We start from the raw sequence: 7,414 nt of genomic DNA, 5'->3' as shown, positions 1-7,414 counted from the left end.
ACGTGCCTTGCCTCCATTCCCCTTTGTGAATTTGGATCTTTGAATCCCCTTTTCAGTCGTTGTCTCAATTTGTCCCTATGTATGCGGAACGTTCATTACTTTCTTGCTATAGCAAATCTCATTGTTTAAGCTTATAACGCCCAGTTGTTAGTAAGAGTTGCACTGCTTTCAGTATTTCTTGTAATGCAAGCCTTGTACTGGAGAATTCCCTCAATTTTTGTATGTCTGGAAAGGTCTTTATTTCCCCTCCAAATCCACAGTTTAGCCGGGTACATTATTCTCGGCTGGTGGTTCCTTTCACTTAACCATTTGAATATTTGATTCCATTTCTTTCTGGCTCGGAAGGTTTGTGCTGAGAAGTCCGACGACGATCTAATGGGTTTTCTTTTATAGGTTACCATCTTCCTTTCCCTGGCTGCTCTGAGAATTCTTTCTTTGTCATTTTTGATAATTTTAATACAATGTGTCTTGGTGAAGGCCTTTTTGGATTGAGATAATTAGGTGTTCTGTTGACTTCTTGAATTCTCTGAAAAATACCATTGGAATCTTAATAGAGGTTGCATTGAATCTGTGGATCGCTTTGGGTGTGGACATTTTAACAATATTAATTTTTCTAATCCAAGAACATTGGATATCTTTCCATTTATTTGTCTTCTTCAATTTCTCTCATCAATGTCATAGTTTTTAGTGTACAGGTCTTTTACTCTCTTGGTTAAATTTATTCCTAAGTATTTTATTATTTTCAATGCCATCGTAAATAGGATTTTCAATGTTCTTTTTCAGATTGTTTGTGTATAGAAATACAACTGATTTCGGTACATTGATTTTGTATCCTGCGATGTCACAGAATTCTTTTATTCTACCAGTTTTTGGGTGGAATCTTTAGGGTTTTCGATATATAAGATACTGTTATCGGAAAATAGAGGCAATTCTCATTTTCCCTCCTGATTTGGATATCTTTTTTTTTTTCCCCTCACCTAATTGCTCTGGCCAATACTTCAAGTATTATATGGAATGGAAGTGGTGGGAGTGGGCAACCTTGTCTTGTCTCAGATCTTAGAGTAAAAGCTTTCAGTGTTTCGCCATTGAGTATATTAGCTGTGTTTCATATATATGGTCTTTATTGCGTTGGGAGTTTTTATCATTAAAAGATGTTGAATTTTGTCAAATGCATTTTCTGCACCTACTGAGATGATTATGCGATTTTGATCATGCTGTTAGTGTGGTGTATCACATTTGATTTACTTATGTTGAACCATCCTTTCATCCAGGGGTAAATCCCACTTGATCACAGCGTATCATTCTTTTCATGTGCTGTTGAATTTGGTTTGCTAATATTTTCTTGATATTTCAAAGTCTTTGTCATCAGGGATATTGGCCTATAATTTTCTTTTCTTGTAGAGTCCTTGTCTTGTTTTGGTATCTGTGTAATGTGGGCTTTTTATGAGTTTGGAAAGTATCGACATTAATTCTTTAAATGTCAAGGAGGAATCGCCAGTGAATCCATTTGGGTTTGGCCTTTTCTTAGACTTTTTATAACTGATTTAATCTCCGTAGTAGTTATAGTTTTATTCAAATTTTTATTTCTTCATGATTTAGTCTCAGTATGTTGTATGTCTCTAGGAATTGATCTATTCCAGATGATCCAACTTCTTGACATATTTATTCATAGTAGCCTCTTATGACTGTTTCTGTGATATCAGTTGTAAACTGTTTTCATTTCTAATTTTGAGTCTATTTTTTTCTTAGTCTAGTTAAAGGCCTGCCAATTTTCTCACACAAAAAAACGGCTCATGGTTTCATTGATCTCTTTTATTTTTCTTCTACTCTCTTTCAGTTATTTCTGCTGATTTTTATTTTCTCGCTTCTGCTAATTTGGGGCTGTTTGTTCTTTTTCTAGTGATATGATAAAGCCAGGTTTTTTATTTTAGATCTTTTTTCTTTACGCACGCATTTGTCACTATAAGCTTTCCCTTATGTCGTTTTCATTTTCGTTTGTCTATTTTTTCCTTTTTTATTTTTTGAGCCATTGATTGTTCAAGGAGTGTTGTTTTACACCAGCCTGGTAATTTGATCCTGGATACTTCATCTAAGTCCTCTTTAAATGGTTCTGCATCAAAGCCAAGGACAATCTTCCTGGGGTGGGGGGAGAGTAGGGACTGTTCAAATTAGAGGGAATAGAGTACTTTTTGTTTTCTCTTTTCCTGATACTGAACATGTATAAGTTTTCCCTTTCCACTCAGACCTTGGTTGGCCTTGATATTAGACCTTGACGCATTTCCTGCAGCTTGCTCATTGTTTCCTTCATAATTTCATGCTGCCATCTGGTGGCGAAATCAGCAAATTCCCACCTTTTTCTTTTAACTTAAGCCGGGAAGAAGTACATGCTAACAAAGTGACAAGCCTAGAAGTAAAATAATTGGAATCTTTTTAAAAAAGGACTCGGTTCTTTCTGTCCATATAATTCCTGGTGTATGCCATGAATCTGGGATAAATAAAGCCTGCAGGTGATAAATGGTGGGAGAAAACAGGGTTACTCCGGGGCATAATGCAGGGTCCTAGACAAATAGTTTTGTATAGTCCCTTTCTATATAATCTGATTAAAAACATATTATAAAATTCATGGGCTCATGTGAGGTATAGTAATTTAGCAATGAAGATTTAGAATAACGGACACAGAAGAGGTATTTATATATGTTTATTCAACAGCTTACGCGAAAATTCAGCTTACGCGAAAATTCTTCTAACGTCCGCGTACCATCTCTTCCTTTTCAGGTCCGGAAAACATTTCTTCATGTTTTTTTTATTGTCAAATGCACCAACCGTGGCTAATTTCATATCTCCTAGTAAGAGAAAAGGTTATTACTTGCAATCCAATGGCTCTTTGGAAGCCGTTTGTATGGAAACGTAGATGTCTTGCGTCTGCCGTTCTTTTGGCCATAGACCTTACCTTGGTAACCCAGAGCCTGAAAACATCCTTTGTCCGATGTGATTGACTCACCTCAGATCAGCACTCTAGCGCCACGCTGTTGGAGTACCCTCATGAAAGAAATAACAAAAAACCAATGCAAATGATCTAGCGCGGCAATTCTCTCGCGGCTAGGGTTTACTTGCCGCAATCCCCAACCAGTTTATCACTTATATTTTCACCTTTTAAGGTGTTTTTAGACATGTTTAACACTGGTTGTTTAGATGGCCTGATAGTATTTCTGCTGTTGGTAGTTGGTTTGCTTTTTAGGTCCTGTTGGTTAGTCCAGGCCGAGATCCCAGGCATTAACCTTTCTTTTTTCTCCTGATGACTGAGCGATATCGAAGTGTTGTAGCCTTTTACAGTTACGGCTGTTTTTCAAATATATCATGATCATTACAGGTAGTCTTGTCTACAGTTATTTCACTATTGTTTCTATGATAAATGTAGGTCTGTTTATGAGATGAATTGCTTCTCGTGGATGGTCAGATTTCTTGCCATCTTTATGGGTTGACTCTTCTTGGGTTCTTGGGTTCAAAAGTTTGATGGCAAGTTATACCCTCGGGGTAAATGAGATATTTACATACTTCATTAACATATCAATGCTTTTTTTTCATTTTTTCCTTGACCGAACTAATATTTATTCTCTTGTTACAATGTTTACATAGGTTTCTATCACCAGTGGTCTATGTTGACGTATGTTGACTTATGGTCCCCATCTTACAGATGCCATTGAAGTTATGGCTCTCGCCGGGCTGAGAGAACAGATATTCACAGTATAATGCTCTAAGATGTTGCCGTTCTCTTGAAGTCTCATTTTCCCTCATGTATGACTAAATTTTTGTACTGTTCACGCCATAAACATGTCCAGTAGTCCTTTTTCTAGGCCACACCTTTTGCACATACTCCGCCCAGTTCCCTCCCCGACACTTTAAAGCGCTGCAAATTGCTGCTGTCGCCATTTCTTATTTTCTAGGAGAACATGCTTGCTAACAGCAGATATGTTCACCCTGTCCTTCTTTCTGGAACACGTTCCAGCTCTCAGCTCCCAACCACTATTTATAGTACATTTCTTCTTTAGAAATCCACCAAAATTCTATTAAATATTTTTAAAATGGGTTGTCGTCTCGTATTTCTTGACAGCTCCTATTTTTTTGGCCATCTCCTATTTTAATAGAATTCTCCTTTGCAAAGGTTTTTCGTTGCGGCTTCTTTTTTTCTATATTTTGCCCATCGGGGCCGCGGATACCTGCTTTTAATTTTTTCCCATAAGCCCACATCGGGGCCGGATACCTGCTGTGTCCCCTCTTCATCCCCAATCCCCTAACTCTGTGCTTGTCGGTTACCGGATACCTGCTATTTTTTCTATTTTTCTTGCCCGCCAGACCTGATCCTGCTTTCGCTGGTACTGCTTTACGCCGAGGCCTGGATACTGCTTTATTTTTTTTTCCTTGCCCATCGGGGCCGCGGATACCTGCTTAGATTTTTTTTTTAAATCGCCCATCGCGGTCTTTTATGCACGGAAAATTGGTTGTCATCAGTGGTTCGTTGTACTATCTGATATGTCTCTTTTCGCCGTTAATCGTTCGGTGGTACGTGAGCGACTTAAAGCTCTAGCAGGCAGGTGGCTATGCTGCCAGGCTGGTTAGCCACGCTGCGGAGGAAAGATGGCCGACAGTTAGCTACGCAGCTCGCCCGATGGGTACTTGGCTCATGCTTGGTATCGAACAGGGAGACCAAGCGGATGGCAGGACAGGCGGATGGCAGTGTTGCGCACTGGATGAACCAGCCGATTTAGGGTTCGTTAGGAGTTTCGTACGGTGTCATGAGATAGAAAAAAAACAGGGTTGTCCTATGTCACGTAACATAGGCCGGTTGAGAATGACAGGAGGAAGACAGGGGCAGGGCTGAAAATGGCAAGTTTCGGCCAACGGTATTGCCCAGAAAAGCGGTTTGGTTGGCATACAAGATGGCGGGCTCGGTTTTGCCGCAATTGTGCCGTGGCGGGAAGGGTGCATCATGGTGGTGTCTTTGTTCTTGCGCGCATGGCTGTGGAAATATCGCGTTCAGTGGCATAAGATGGCGGCTCAAATACGGGCCGCTGCGTAAGATATGGCGGGCCTGCATCCTTGCCGCACGCATTTCCTGACAGGGTTTGCCGCAAGGACAACGTGACATGTCTCGTCCTGTGGAGTTCATGGCAGTCGGTCACGTGGACGTCTTGGCGCGTGGTTTTTGGCCAGTATGTGCTTGGCGGGCTTTGCTTCCGGCGGGCGTGCCGCGCTGTTCAACATGGCGGGCTTCGCTGTTTTCCACGAGTGGGAAAAACCTGGGAAAAGAGTGAAATGGTTAGTGTGAGATTTCCGTGTGACCGGTCCGAGAGACAGGGTGGTACAATGGGGGCACAATTAGGAGATGATACAATTAGAATGAGTTAGCATGGCTCCCGCGCTGTCTTCATGCAGCCAATCAGGAGGAAGCAGCAGAGGGGCCACGATCATATTTCTTCAGTGGGTGGGATCCAAGGTCATTTCACCTTCCCACCACCCTTCCCTCTTACTTGCTCCCTATCCTCCAGCATTGCCTTTTTCAGTGCTGTATATTTGGTGGTTGTGAGGTGGACCTCACCTCACCCATTCTTCTGCGTTGGTGCCTTAGCCTCAGACTAGTCGTCTGTGTCCTGGCCTCTGCTCTTCCACACCGTGGTCACCGGCGGTGCTCCATGCCTGCCAAGTGTGAAAGTGGCGGTGAGACGTGGCAAAGACCAGCAGATGATCGTTGGCCATCAGGTGCAGAAGAGGAACCCCTGCCTTCCTCAAGAGGAACACTTACCCCGTGGCTAATGCTGGGGTTGGACTTTGATTTCTATTTATTTCTTGGATGTCAGTAACAAATAGTTTATGTGGTTTGTTACTGTTAGATTTAAGCCTTAAGTTACCATTATGGAAATATATTTAAGGGCCTGGTTTATATGTACAATTCAACTACATTTAGTGAGCTTTCACTTTTAGGTTACTTAAACCTCCTTAAAGTTTGCAATTTCTTTTAATTGCTCAAACTTTTTTTTTTTGGTTTAAGGTATCCAAAGTCAAATACTTTGGCATTAAAAATTTTTACTAATTTTTTCTTTTAAATTGACTTTAAAAACTACTTCCCCTTGGATTTTTGAAGAATCTTATAGCCCATAAATAAAAATTTAACCTTATGACCAAACATAAAAATAAATACTTGAAGGTCTTTTCCAGTCCAGGCCTAGCTTTGTTCCCATCTGCACTAATTGACTTAATGACCTACCTATCGGGAAGGAAACTTGAATTGCTGTTGACTTGTTTCCTCTATTCAAACTTATTATATTGGAGTATTAAATGCCCACATTTTCAATTTTCTGTGGTTCCCTGCCTCCACAGCCCCCAGCCTGCCTGCTGGCCCCAGCCCAGCCCCAGCCCCAGCCCCATCAGCCCCTGCCCCTGCCCCTGCCCATTGCCCCTGCCACTGCTGCCACTGCCCTAGACCCAGCTCTAGCCCCAGCCCAGCCCTGGCCTAACCCCAGCCCCAGCCCAGCCCCAGCCCAGCCCAGCCCCAGCCCCCAGCCCAGCCCCAGGCCCCCATCAGCACTGCTTCTCCCTAAAGCCAGTCCGATTATCACTGACCCTGTACTAAAAATAAGTTGTCCATTGCTCACCCACGGGCTTAGTCCCAACTGCCATAGACTTGTCAAAAGGCATCCTACAATGTTTGCCCTACTTCTGGAGAGTCCGGCTGTTCTGAGACAAAGTACCAAACTAACTGTACATTGTCTCGTCTTCAAATACCTTTGCATTGCTACTAGCCAGTGCTGGCTACCTGAGGCCATTTCCGTGAATAATTAATGAGTAGAATTTCAATAATCAATACCTCTGTTCATTTCACAAATTCCTTGCAACTTGGCAAAATAGCCATGAAGATTATTCAAGAACTCAGCTGTTGGAAAGTTTAATTGCACAGCTGTAGTCACCTAGAGTACTGTCTGTTTGAAAGGTCCACTGTATCCCATTTGCATGCTATTATGTGGGCTCATTACTCAAAGATTCTCTATTGAATTAATAATATTCATAATTGCCTATTCCACGTCTGTAAACAGGCAACACTCAACTCCTTAGAATTCTTTTAGAAGACCATTACACTCATGAACTCTGCACTAGGACAGTTTGGTTGTACAATTTGATTGATTAGAACTAGCTTTGTCAAGAGCAAAGCAACACCCTTACATCTAAAAGGTGATAATTACTTAAAGCCGTTGTCCTGATATTGATCATGTACAAAATTGCAATCCCGAGTGTCTCTTTCTGTTAACTTGGATGTGATGCTCACCTAACTGCCTTGTGTTACCAAAGAGGGTACTGAGGACTGCTATAGTGCCTAAATGCCATACAGTCCCATTTACCTGAGGTCCTCACTCACCCACTC

The 7,414-nt window shown here is 41.7% G+C and overlaps 1 long non-coding RNA gene across 1 annotated transcript in view; it reads left to right on the top strand.

Moving 5' to 3' along the window:
- Positions 1-5,803: 5,803 nt before the first annotated feature.
- Positions 5,804-7,414, top strand: part of LOC120600589 (uncharacterized) — a 24,496-nt gene continuing 22,885 nt past the window's right edge. Inside the window, exon 1 of the long non-coding RNA XR_005652234.1 lies at positions 5,804-5,818. This is a non-coding gene — a long non-coding RNA (uncharacterized LOC120600589). The remainder of the gene's footprint in view (positions 5,819-7,414) is intronic.

The sequence above is a fragment of the Pteropus medius genome, unplaced genomic scaffold (assembly GCF_902729225.1).
Source record: "Pteropus medius unplaced genomic scaffold, Ma_sr-lr_union100, whole genome shotgun sequence".
Lineage (NCBI taxonomy): Eukaryota > Metazoa > Chordata > Mammalia > Chiroptera > Pteropodidae > Pteropus > Pteropus medius.
The sequence above is the reverse complement of the archived record's forward strand: the minus strand, read 5'-3'. Positions and strand labels throughout refer to the sequence as shown.